Source organism: Agelaius phoeniceus, chromosome 4 (genome assembly GCF_051311805.1).
Source record: "Agelaius phoeniceus isolate bAgePho1 chromosome 4, bAgePho1.hap1, whole genome shotgun sequence".
In the NCBI taxonomy this organism is placed as follows: domain Eukaryota; kingdom Metazoa; phylum Chordata; class Aves; order Passeriformes; family Icteridae; genus Agelaius; species Agelaius phoeniceus.
In genome coordinates, this window is record NC_135268.1 from 5,288,878 (window position 1) to 5,303,183 (window position 14,306).

Sequence of the window (14,306 nt, forward strand, 5' to 3'; positions counted from 1 at the left end):
ATCAAGTATCTAAACTACCTCTACTCTACTGTGGACCACAACTATCCCTTTAACCCCTCACTGCTATGACATGCATTTTATTCCATGAAGATAATCTGAATTAGCCCAGACATCTATTAACAGATCTGCTAAACACAAACAATCTCCAAACCAATCTAACTAAAAGTTCTATTTTTCATTAATTATCATTAAGCACAATTGATTTTACTCCTTGGAAAAAAAATAAGATAATCATTTCCTCTTACTTTCTGAGAAAAAAAATACTGCAATTTCAGAGTGTTTTAAGCTTAAAACCTCCAAGATGAGTGAGTAACTAATCACAGAATATCTGAGGATCCTTCCTCTGAAAGGAAATTATGACCATTCATGAGAGTAAAAGTCTTCTCTTTGCATGACACATCACAGGTAACAAAACTTCACTTAAGTCATAATCTGCTATCTCAAAGAGAACACCCAGTCAGGTTAAATACTAATGCATGTTCAGAGATTAAATTTGTTTGGTTCCAGCCTAACCATATAAAACATCAACGAACAATGCAATTGCTTGACATTAAACTGCCATTCTAGTAGGAGTATCAAGTATTTTCACTGACATGGGCTCAGCATTTTTTTAAACTACTTTTAAGATTCATAATCTAATTCTCTACCCAGGATCAAACAACTACAGGGGAAAGAGTGACTTTGTGGCAACGCTCTAACTCTACATGTCTCCAAAAAGTTAGAAACAGTCATCGAACACCCATTGTTGCTCAGCCTTTCAGACAAATAAATAAAAGCCAGAATCAACTTATCAGTAGGAACAGGAAATTTTTGAGAATCATGGAATGGCCTGGGTTAAAGATACCTTGATACCTTAAAGATCATCTAGTTATGCCCCCCCCCCCCCCCATCATGGGCAGAGACAGCTTCCACTAGACCAGGTTGCTGAAAGCTCCATCCAACCTGGCCTTGAACACTGCCAGGGATGGGCCATCCCATCTCATCCCACAGCTTCTCTGGGCAACCTGAGCCAGGGCCTCACCACCCTCACAGTAAAGATGTTCCTCCTTTATCTAACCCTAAACCTACCCTCCTCCAGGTGGAAGCCATTCTCTCCTGTCCTGTCACTAAAACTTACATGTTGCTTTATACTATCCTAGCTACATTACTGGAGGTTGACACTTTCCAGAGCTCCAAACCCTAAGTTTTGCATTTATGACATTTTTAAGCACCTGCACATGAGACTATTTCATCTGCATAATCAAAAATCTTCTTATGCTCACAGACACAAGTTCTCAAAAGAGACATATATCCACCAGGTTTTTTTTGGACAAAAATAGCAGAATCGATTATGAACTTCTCAAAAAGGATGTAGTAGTGCCCAGTCAGTCTCTAGTGCACCACAAAATACCAAGAAAGAGACAAGCTAGTTGGCCTTTGAAATATATGGAAAATATAATGCTGACAAAACTGTTACTAGCAAAAAACTTTTTCTCCCTCAGCAGAAGTTATGGGTGGTCTTTTCAAAAGTAAAAAGAAATTATTAGGAGATTTTTGGCTGCAGCTCACTCACTGGCAAATGCAAAACCAAATATCTGGCATCAGGTGTGAAAGTAGTGAGGCACCCCAACCTCACGGTCATTAGAAACTTGCAAGATTTCCAACTCAAGTAAGATTTCCCAGCTCACACCTCCTTCATCAGCCCTCATCACACGGGCTGAAATGATCTTGGCAGCGGGAATAATTCTTCATCAGCTACAATAAGTGTAACAGATGTATCTGAATCAAACACAGCGCCCTGCCGGATACGCGGCTTGGAGAACTCCCACCGTGCCTGTTGAAAACTCTCCTCTGGGGACTGGGAGCTGGGCCTGGAGTCAGCAAGAGCCCAGCAGCAAAACCCCTTCCCCATGTTTATCTTGAGCAAGGATGCCCACTGCAGCCAAGGGAGTGACTGTCAGGTTGAATTACCTCCTGATAACATAGCAAGGTGGCCTCGTGCAAATGCTTCATTTAAACTCCTCATTTGCCTAAAAATAATCCAAACCACAGATGCATGAGGAGTGCCTCATCAGCCCCCACCCTGAAGGTATGAGTTGGTCTCCAGCTCCTATGTCAGTAACAATTTATTTGCTTGTCCAACAGGGTTTTTTCATTCCTGCTTGTATCAAATGTCACCTCAGCTACTCCCTAGGTCCCTGTCCTTCATACAGATGGCACATTGCTGGGAAATGTTTACTTTACCAGGTGCTATCACCATCCTGGGATGAAGTGTCAAATTCCCGGCTTTCATCTGGTTATAATTTATTCATTATATCACTACCTCATATTAAATGAAAAAAGCACCAGTGTCAAAGTCTGAACAAAAAACCCCTTTTTGGCAATTCAGTAACCTGAAAAGTATTCAGGCTGAAAGCTCTTGAGTCAGAGCAGCATCATATTATTAGAATAATATGTTAATATTTCAGTCATACAACCTCTGTGGGTCTTCTGAAACACCTGTGGAAATAAGTTTTAAGCTATTACAATACTAACAAAGACACTGGGCTGAGTCAGTTTAATTGCTCAAATTATCCATCTGACTGAATTTCATGAGGTAATAAAACACATCCTGATATAAATATAATAAATACTCTGTATAACATACTACACTGAGTACATATTCAACAACTTCTTCCTATTTTCTTTGTCTCCTCTGTTTTGCTGTTCCTCAGAGTGCTTTCAGAACAGCTGCTACTCAGCAGACCCCTGAGCTGCTTGTGGTGGGATGGAAAGTGAGAGCCCATCACTTACTGCACAATGGAGAGTCTATCTTTAAAAACAACAGATACTGCAGAATAGATTTAAATCTTTCCAAGGAAGCCACACCAATGAGCCCAGCTCCCTCTGTCAGCACAAAGGAAGAGGCGCCATTTCTTGCTATCTCCCTTTCCCTTTGTTAGGCCAGATGCATATTCCCAAATGTCATCACACCTCAACTGCACCTACTGGCTCTCTGCTTTTACTGCCTTCTCTGAGTGTTTTGTCATTGATAACAGTCTGGGAAACCATTTTCCTTACCTAGCATTCAATCTCTGCTTTTACATTCATAATTGTGTCATAAAAGTGCATGACAGTAAAAGTTTCATGATGTCTAAAGATGGGCCTGAGTGGTAAAACCTGCGCACTGAATGAAAATTTTCCCAACTTAGGAGGTGTAGGGTTTCAAGCTCTACACAACTTGTTGTCTTTTCTAAATCATTACATGTTCTGCTGCTTTCTTAAAGAGGAAAGATTTGTGAATACAGGAAAGCATTTTCACTTTTAGTTTATGATCATGGTACAGAAGTGTAGCCATTAGAAGTAAGAAAATTAGGATGCAATAGTTCAAACATTTGGTTCAGGAACATAATAAATGCTGGGGAAAAAAAATAAGTCATTACATTATTGAATTCATTGTGTATTTTTCATTTTTACTGAAGCAATTTTGAAAGCTGATGGTCCACATCAGTAAAGTACAGCTAATTACTAAATAGAAGTGTATGAATTGAAATCATGCAGTATTCCTGAGGCTGAAGAATTTATTACCAAATGGGTGACAGAGTAGATCTAAATGATGACAAGAGGTAAGTTATTAAAAATAATATGTAAATACCAGCCTAATTTAATAATGAGCCCAGAAAGGATTTATGATACTCATAATATTTTTTAAACATAATTTCCTTCACAGTGTTAAAACCAAATTTACAGCTATATAAATATTTGACTGATGAAGTAGAAAAGTAGAGTGTATATGCAATATAAGCATCTGACAAATATTTTTATTCCATTTAATCAGAATATAATCATACAGCTTCTTTAGCCTTTTGATTCTGTGTATTTCAACAATTCCACATTACCAAAGCTATTCACAAACTGCCTGCTCCCTACTGAAATAGCCAAATCACCAGCTGAGTATTCTATAAAATGAGGTACAAAGCAAAAACAGAGCATCCCAAATTAAGCTAGCCTAGGAACCTTCTTGCTCTTGACAGGAGGAGCTCCAGCTGTGTAGCCCAACCCTCTGCCAGAGATTACCACACCTACAGCAGGTAGAGCAGAAAAGGACCATTCCTCAGCTACAGTAACTAACAGCCAAAATTTGAGCTTCCAAGTGCCAAGGGAAGTGGTGGCACATGACTGCCTCACTAGGTCTCCCCAGCTGCAAGGAGCAGCAGCTGATTGTTCCTGCTCCATGCAGGTGGGCTGCTTGCAGCAGACACCTGCAGATGGCCCTGGTTTAAAACACTGCAGCTCTCAGAGCTCCCCTGTCTGGGCCCTCAAAGCAGTAAAAAATAGCAACTTTTTACTGCTAACAGCAATACAAAATAAAATAATCACTTGATAAGGAACCCAAGCTACCTTCCCAGTTTTGCAGTTATAAATGCAGTATAGGATACCAAGAAAAAGCAAGACAACCAAAAGAAAAAAAACCACAGCAGTCTCAATTATATGATGGTCCTTAATCTGCAAAAAGCTGGCAAGCCTGGAATACAGGAAAAGCATTTTCTGTTTAAAGACATAGTTCAGCAACTAATATACCTGTAGCTTTATGGTTATGCAGAAAAGTATAAAGTGTTGTAGTGTGTTTTTATATTTTGTAATACTTTGAAGTAGTTTTGTTTTGTATTCCCATATTTTTCCCAAATGGTTTATCCCAGACTGTACCCCCCTCCCTTTACCTGTGTAATTCCTCTCCCAGGATGAGATCATCCCCAAACCCCCACCCTGGCTCTCTGTCAATCACTCAGCATCCCATCTCCCCCATCCAGAAGTTTCGGTCTAAGTCGTCCAGTGATCAGCCAGAGGCTGGGAGTCAGCCCGCCAAGCCCTGCCCCATACGCTGTTCTGTGTGTCTATCCCCCAGCACCCATCCCCCAGAGATACCTATTGGTTAGTAAAATGTTATCTACTTTTGGTTTCCACCTCCCTTTAAATGTAACCTTGGGACAGCCCCCGGTGCTCTCGGCAAGAGGCCCCCTGAGGTGCAGGAGCTCCTTCGGGACTCCTAATAAAACCTTGGATTAACCCCTGCTAAGAGTCGGCCCCTTCTCTTCTACCGATGTCTCTGCTGTCTCTGCCGCAGCGAAGGCAACCAGCCTAAGTGCCCTCAGTACCCTCGGGGCACAGAGAGTGTCTCCCTGCTGTCGGCCGTGTCGGGGCTGAACTCCCGGTGTCTGCCGACTCGGGACTGGCCCAGAGGCTTTGAGAGGCTTGCAGAGAGACCGAGACAATAAAGTATGTCTCTAAACTGCTAAGTCTGCAGCTTAAACTCAAGCAGAAATCACAAGAAAGGGGATGTACTTGCTCAGTCAAAAAAAGTCATGGAATTTTACAGTAGCTGTCCTAAAAACCTGTTTTAAATTCTTACAAGAGAATTTAAAGAGAGTCTTAAGAGAATTTAGACCTCAGGGAGAAAGAGGCATTGGCAAATACCTTCTACAGTAGAAATTTAAAAATTCCTTCACAATTATGACCTATACTACAATCATTCTAATGATTTAGACCTCACTAATGAAAATTCATTTGCAGCCTTCTCCTCAGAGCTTGGTGGGATGCTCAAGAAGCGCAATTTCACATTTTACAGCTACTCAGCACTCTTTCAAGGAGACTGAAGCTATGACCAGTAGCACACAGTACCTGTGCGTTCACATAAAAATAGCAAAACTATTCCAAGACTGCACCATGAACACAGAAGAGCTTCTGAAGCATCCACAAAAACGAATTTGTGAAAGTTTTGTACTTACAGGCCGAAGATAACGCTGCCACAGTCTCAACAGGAATCTGAATCCAAAATACTTGCAGGTAGGAACTGAAGCTCAAAATAAGAACATCCCAAAAAACTAAAAGAATAATTCCTAGAAGTCACAGTTGAGACAGCCATGATACATAAACTATCACCATACAATTCCAGCAGGCTTCAACCCACACAAAGTAACATCCTGCCACTTCAGAAGGCTGCCAGTATCTGCCCTTCTTGTCCTTCAGCCCAGCCTTTTATCCCCTCCTGTTGATGCCCTGCACCTGTGTGCCCTCTGCTCCCTTTGGTGATTGGTCAGTGCCCTGGGCACTCGTTACCTTCAATATTATTCACCTGCTCCCACAGCTGTAACCAATTAAGAATGAGGCTTGGCCACAGCCCCACCCGAATTACCACAAACTGTGTGCCTACACTAAAAGAATTTGGAGAACCTTGGAAATTACTTCATTCCAATGAATTTGTGACCAGCATTTTTGAAGCCAGACAACTGTCACCTCTTTTAATGTGTTTTTACAATAATAAATCCTTGTGCATTCATACCTGTAGTGACAATAACAATAGATCTCTTGAGCTCTGAATCCTTTTCCACTCCTGTTAAATCAACTTATTCCTCCTCCTTTGTTTATCTCATTGAAACTCATAAGGATGTATGATCAACAAATCACTTTCATTATTATTATTATTAGGATCAAGAGAGATATATAAATAGATATATTTGTATATACAGATACAAATATATATGAAGAAACTACTTCTGAGACCTTTGTTTTCTTGATGAGGAAACTAGGCAGCCCATACAGAAGACTCAGGAATAATGTTTATTGAAGAATGCTATAAAATGGAAGTGATCCCACTTTGAAAAAACTCCCTCCCCCTCACACCACTATACTGTCCAATTAACAATTATATTCTTTTGAGCATCTTAAAACCATAGGAAAATTCAGCCACTTCGGCATGAGATTTAAATCTAAACATGTCATCGATTTAACAGAAATTCCTCACCTAAGGCTTTAGTGTGGTGTTCTTTTTCCTGCCTTACACACACATGTTAAAATAATCATGTCAAAGGATTCTCAAACTGTGTCTTCAAGCCTTTCAGAGGGTGATTCACTCTATTCATTTTCACTAGGCACAGTGCTGCTTTATTTAACTGAACATACCTTTTATATATTTCATGTGGATCCAGACCAATCTGCAGAGACTGACTGACTCTTTGCTGACAATGTCAACAGACTGAAACAAAATACACGTGTAGGAAATAAAGGACGGCTGAGAGGGAAGGGCTTGGCAGAAGAAAAGAAACTTTTGGTGATTTGGTGGTATGTGAAAGAAACTGGGCAGCTTCCCACTGGATTAGATCTTTCCACCTGCCCTGTCCCCACTCATCAGTGTGCTGGGCCCATACATACCTCTCTTAGGTAAATCCTCTGGAGATCAGAAGGAAAAATGCAGTAGCTCAACCAGAACAATTGAAGTATAAGGGAGCAGCAAACTGGCTTGGCAAACTGACTCCATCTATAGAGAGGATACCTATAAATATGTATATATATATATATATATGGAAGGGATCTGCCTCACCCATGAGCAAATCTCTGCAAATAGGGCAGGATTTAAGCAGAACCTGCAGCAAGCCACCCCTAAGTATGCCATGAAGGTGCAGTGACAAGGCTGGTAGAGGTACAGGTGAGTTAGTGCATTTAAAGCATACAAAACTGTCTTTGTCAGCTGCCATATTTTTATAGCCTTTTCAAGCATATCAGCTTCCTGTTCCATGAAAATCATCCAAGTGATTGTTGATAGCACCCTATCCTAGTCTCACTACAGCTGTATCTTTTCACATAAAAACAAGCTCAGGGGGAGGGGGAAATGGCAAATAAAAAGTTAGACTAGTAGTGAGCCACACAATGACAGAATTGCCCCAGATGTCTGGATGACAAACCTCACTCCTCAGGCACACACTTACTGTGGTCTGTAACCAGCCTAGCCCAGCCCTTGGCCATGGAATATAAGGAAAAGGGATTTGACAGCAGGTCCTCAGCTGGAGAGCTTCTTGTCAGTAAGGGTCCACGTGACATTTTGGACTAAACATCAAATTCAATGTGTTACAAAATCTTTTCTAGAAAACTCTCCTTCATAACCAGTGCTCTCATTAAAAATCTCAGATCCAGAGAAACTCAGGGACAGAAAGAGAGAAGTTTCTCTGCTAAGAATCAAATCTTATCTTTACTTCTTTTATTTTCTTTATAACAGTAAGAACTACAGGCACTATGAACCAAAAAGAAGTTGTATTTGCATAGTTTGCATCTCCCAGGTCACAGCTAAGGAATCAAGGAGAGACTGGTTTCTCTCAGAAAGATCAAAGTATTTTCCTTTACTTTGTAGAATATACAAACAAACTTAAACTGGAAACAGAGAGGAAAGGAGGACCTTTGCTTCTGCTAGGTGTGACATCAGAGACATCATGGATGAGAAAGTCTCAAAATGCTCACTGATTTATTTTTGCAGGCTCTCCAAAGTGTCTTGACACCTTTATTTGGGATCCAGATATTTATATAACACTCTGGAATTCATCAAAGATCAGTCTGAAATATCGTCACATGGCAGCCAAACTGTCTCAAGATGCCTCACTAGAATTCAAACATACACACTGCACAGGAACTTCTTCTAGCAAGCTTTACAGAAGGGACCAGATAAAGCTGCCAAAGAAAATGAAATTTAACAGCCAAAAGTATGTGAAAATAACCCCTAGAATTGAGCACTTTATCTCTGCTGGGGAAACATTTTCTTTTCCTTTCCTTCCTAATTCAATTTACATTTATTTCCATTGTACTTTGGAAAGTTTTGCACCACATCATTATTATTTCTATCAAGCTTTAGGCAGACTTATTTTTATGCAGCTAAAACACTAACTTTAATCAAGGGACCACAACCATTTCATCTCTTGTATATGTAGCCAGTGTCTCAGCCCTTATAAAACATTCCAGCATCTCTTGATTTGCAGTTTTCTGACAGTCCCGATCACAGATGCAGTTAATAGCATGAAGACCAAGTACTAATGAAATCACAGCATTCTTTACCTGCAAGTACTTGCTTGTATTTTTTTCCAAACATTTTCTATGAGTACCCCTTGGAAGAACAAGATTGAAATAATAATCAGGGAAATCCAACACAATGGGAATAGGAATGCCACTGAAAGCACAGTGTTCTTTTTATGACTTGAGAAGAAAGCATGCAGAAAAGTTTCTGTGTTCCTCAGAATCTAATTACCTGTACAGGGCAAGCTTGGAGACAGGTATTTATAGCTGTGGTTACTGTTGTTGCTGCTATTCAACAGTCACAAAATTAGGAAATCCTAAATGCTACTCCACCTTTTCTTGTCTCCTCACTGAGCCTACACTTGGAATTACTACTGTCAGCCACAAAGAGAACAATTCCCAGACGTGCGTCCTCTATCCTGTCCTGCCACATTATTTTCACTCTGGTGTAGGAGGAATCTACTCTGTCTGCCACTTCAGCAAAGAACAAGTCCAGTATCTCTCTTTACCTCCTCAGATTTGCATCAGGCATTCACCATACACACACTGCGGCATCACAATAGCTCTTGTGGTCAATCTCAGATGACTAATAATCCTGAACTAGATTGTTCAAAGAACCTGAATATTTTCTAGGGTTAATTGTCTTCTTCTATTAGTGGTTAGGCCTCTTACCTGGAGTGGTAAATGCTTTTGTACCTTTGGAGTCTGAGGTTCTAAAGTACCACCCCCCTTTGGCTAGTAACACTTGCAAGATAAGCATTAAAATCCCCCTTCATTTCAGTGGGGCTGTACTAACAACTGCCCAGAGGACTTTACAAAATCCCTCAGCACTTCAGGCAACCATCTGTGCTTGTCACTGGCACTTGGAAACATTGTCCTTGAGGAGCTCCCAGGGCCCATGACAGAAGAGTCAAGCACTGGCTTGCTGATGCACAGTGCTGACTCACCTCCTCTAAATCAGTTCTCAGAGACATTATCAGAATTATCAGTGGAAATCACTGCACCAAGCAGAGAGCCAAAGCTCTCTGGCAGCATTTTAAAAAGCTCCCCAAATGGCTACCTCTGGCTCCTGAAAATTAGCCACAGCTGTTGCTAAAAACGACTGCAATTCCACAGGAAACCCGCAAAACTGGCAACTTTAAAATAGTAACAAGCTTCCCCAAGCAATTTTTAATCCTGAGCCCCCAAGAAGTACAGAGCCAAAGCTGATGCATCATCCATTCTCTGAGCAAACCTCACTGTAGTTCTCTCTGCTGGCCTCTTCCACAGTGTCTCCCTTGCAGGTCTCTCCAGCATGCAAGAGTCAAAAAAGGAGTCACCAATACTTTCCAATGTGATTTTCCAGAAAAACACATTTCAATATATTTCAGGTACATGGGCCATGAACAAATGTACAGCAGCTTATACATAGTCACCACTTTCCCAGAAACTCAGGGCCAAATTCTGGAGTAATTGGAACCTTATGCAACTGTTGACTCTAGTGAGAGCAAACAGGTGTTATGTCAATTATCACAGATTATCTCAGTGGAATAGTCCCAGTTTGGGGTTACATTATGACAATTTTGTAAGTGCTTGACATAAAAGGTCTTACAGTCAACATAACCAGGCACAAGAGGCTCATCAGTGTTTTAGGGTGGAGTAGTGTACAATCAAAGGAAAGTAAAAGTGGCCAAAGTTTCCTTCAATCCAGAAAATCCCAATGACTCCTTATCTCCAAGGAGTATTTAACAACTTGCACAAGTTAGCACAGGATAAGACTGCTTTGACATAGGCCAAGTGAAGGGCTCAGTGCATGGCTACAAAAAGAATTTGTTACTAAAACCTTTGTTATCCAAGATGTGCTTTTATTTTAGGAGAATTTGCTTATTCTTTGCAAAAATACCTAATTGTTTCATGCCCACAAAAGCAAGTGAAACTACCTGAACTCTACAAAATTACAGTGTGCCTTCCCTTCATCACTGAACAGGATTTCTGTCTAAATTCTACTCACCCACTCCATTTTCTAAAGGAAAAAAATTACCTGCAACAGCGGTGGCATTGTGGTTGGCCTGAAATTAATGAAAAGAAGTTAGAATTCCTATTTTTTCAATAAGCACGTACAGCCTTTTATCCCTTTGGCAGTCAAAGGAAAAAAAAAAAAGGAAAACAAAAAAAATGCCTAAGCAAGAAAACAGCTGAATTCATATTTCTTTGTCCTGACTACAAAAGAAGGATCGAGGAATTAAGTATTTTCTAAAATTCAAATGGCATTGCCTCTCAGTCAACTACTATTTGGGCTCTTAAAAATAAGTCCAGGGATCATGACGGATTATATTTAAATCAGTTGTTTTGATTAAAGATGATGGAGCATAACAAGTAAACCTGAGGGACAGTATAGGTAACAAATTAAATTTACATTCCTTGTGTGAGTTTAGCAGGTATTTCTACACCCTTTAGCTTTCTAACATGAATCTTCAAAGGGCAGTGGTGGTGGGAATTCATCTTGATAGCCTGTTTCCTGAGCACATATAAAGATAAGGCTGTAATATTGTTTTGCCCATTTATCAGCTTGCTGAAGACATTTTTAAAGCATTTCATTTATCCATAATTCATCAAGAAAACCTCCCTATTTAAAGCTGAAACCACATCACATTTGAAAATATTAAGGGCAATTTTCACAAGGGCAGCAACGAATTCTGACATCAACTAGTTCTTGTGGCCTCCAAAGCCCACAGGAGCTTAAGAAATGGAAAGTTAGCATGGCAGCACCTGTCTTGGTATTTAACAAATGTGTAGCTAGCCATGTCACATGGATAGGTACATGGTTATTTGGCAAACAATTCAGCACTGGTAGCTGCTCCATGTGCTTTTAGTCACAGCAGTATAGATGAATATGACATAATCATTGTCTGGGACAATAGCTAAAACACAATTGTTACTTGTTCTTAAAACCAGATACATCTGTACATACATCTGTATTTGGAACCTTTGGATGCTGGCACACGTGCTGGATGGACTTCCTGCGCACAGATGAGTCCTGGAAACCTTGCCTCATTAGGAGGAACTTTTCTCACAAGCCCTGGGACTGTTTGGAATTCCAGTGCTCCAGAGATTACCTCATTGTTAGGCATCACCTAATTTGAAACACAATCATACCCGACAGCTTTCCATTATCACATTAGGGAAGTTTGCCATCTCTTTCTGGGATTAATAGACAATAAAGAGATAGATGCATCATGCCTCCAAAAGCCAGAAATATTAACTCAGGAGTAGAAATCTCTGATGTCTGTTATACAGTGCTTGAGGTACCTGTGCAAATACTCTTTCATGGATGGACAAATGGATATTGTAGCAAATTGGTAACTACAAGGCTTGTAGTCTGAGGTTTCTTCGTCTTTAAAAACAAGTATATCTAGTTTTATTTTTAAAAATGTATTTTTTTCACAACTCTCTTATTCTTTAAAGGTTTCAACTCAACATAAAAAACCCATGAAAATAAGATAAAGACCTAAAAACATCTCTTGTGTAACTACGTTAAGTGCCTGAAGAATTAAAATAGTAGCCAATTAAGCTCATTGAGTCAGGATATGAAGAAAAAAGCAAATTTAATTAATGTGTATATTAGGTAAGTGCATTTGAAGAATCAAAATCTTCCCTTGAATCTTTTAAAAATAGGAACAAAATTCATCCTTCAAAAAATACTGATTAATGAAAAGGAATACTGCATGAATGATATTGGTCCTCTATTTTTGCTACCATCTCCTAACTTTACAATTTATGTGGTTATGCAGTCATCCACAGAAGTTTTTGCAGGTAGCTTAAAATAATTTAGGCTCAAATACAGCACATCAGCTGTGACAATGAAGTCCATTCCTTTGTGGATTTCATCTGTGAAATTCCTTACATAAAAGACGTTTATGGTGAAAAGGAGGTATAATGGAAACAGTTACAGCAAATTAAAACACTTCTCTGTAACCTTATGCTCAGCAGAGCACCTAGACCAGCCAGGGCTTCTCCTGCCTCCTGCAGTTTTACCTGCTGATTCTCCTGATCCATCTCCTCAAACCTTCCAGCTGTCCTGAGAGGGACATGGGCACCTTGGGTCTGCTTCCCAAGGAGCTGGAGCTGCAGGCCATGGACCCTGAGCCAACCCCATTGGCAGACATGGCGCTGGTGTCCTGGACATGCTTCCTGCTGGAGCTGCTGATCATGGGCATTGTCCTGGGATGCTGCCTTGGCAGAAGGCTCTGGAGATGCTGGACAGAGATGAGGGAGGGGGTCAGGCAGCTGGGAGCTGAGACTAACCAAGGCCTTGGGACACTGTGGTGTAAGGTGAGGCCTGAGAGCCCCCATGGATGAGCAAGGCTGGGCAGGCCCTGAGGCTGCCATGGGGCCTCCGTGGCAGCCATTTGGCCAAGGCTCTGGCACAGAGGCCAAAGGCAGCCCCAGAGGCCTTGGCCCCACTCATCCCCTCTGCCCCTTCCTGGGGGATCCCTGTGCTTTGCCTTGCAGGAGAGGTGCCAGAGCCCCTTGGTCCATGCAGGGCTGTGCTGCTGCCGGGACACGGCTGCCCCAGGAAGCTGCTCCAGCTGCTGAGGCACAACCGTGCCATGCTGTGGCTGTGCCACTGCTCTCAGCAGAGGCACAGAGCCAGGGGAGCAGCAGAAGGGGCCATCTGGAAGAGGAGGACACTGCAAGTCTTCCTTCAGCACTGACTCTGCAGCTCCAACACAACACTCTGAGTGCAGAGCATTGAGGGGGATGTGCGACCACTGCCCAGCCCGGGCACAGCAACATCCCCATCTTAGGCGTTAGACACATCCCCATTCTTAGTCATAGGACTCCCTGCCACCTTTTCCTCAAGAAGTTCAAGTTCCTCTTAGTGTTCGAGTTCCAAAGGCTGAAGTATTTTAGGCATAAGGTTCTCAAGCCGTAGTCTTCTAGTTACCCTCTAGCTGTAGATTTTGAGAGCAGTCAAGTTAATAATGTTCATGTTTTCTACACATTGCTGTGTTGTGTTCTAAATATTTCATCTGAGAGGGGACACAGTGATTGATGGGTTTGCACAGGAGATCCAGACTTCCCAGAATGGATGGCCTGAGTGTACCCACAGGATTTGCAAGAGTATGGAGGGCAGCTGGAAAGAAGATGGTGGACAGTATTCACCTGCCTCCACCTCCTAAGGATGCTTGGATTCAATCCCTGTCTGCACTGTGCCAGGAGGACATCAAAGTTCTCAAGCCTCTAGATTGTGGCAGCCTCTAGCCCTCAAGCAGGGCCACCCTCAATTGTGCACCATTCCTGCCTCTGGGCCAGGACCGTGCTCCATCTCCCAAGATCCCTGCAAGCTGGGCCTCTTGGGTGCACTCCTCTGTCAAGAATTCATCACCAGGGCCTATAGTAGAGACTTTGGTCCACTGTGTGAGCTTCTGTCACTTCCACGACACAGGTCCTGTCTCAGCTGACTGCCTGTGCTCCTTCTCTCTCTGCTCTTGTGCTCTGTTCATGCATCCAATGTCAGCTTTCCAAGTGAG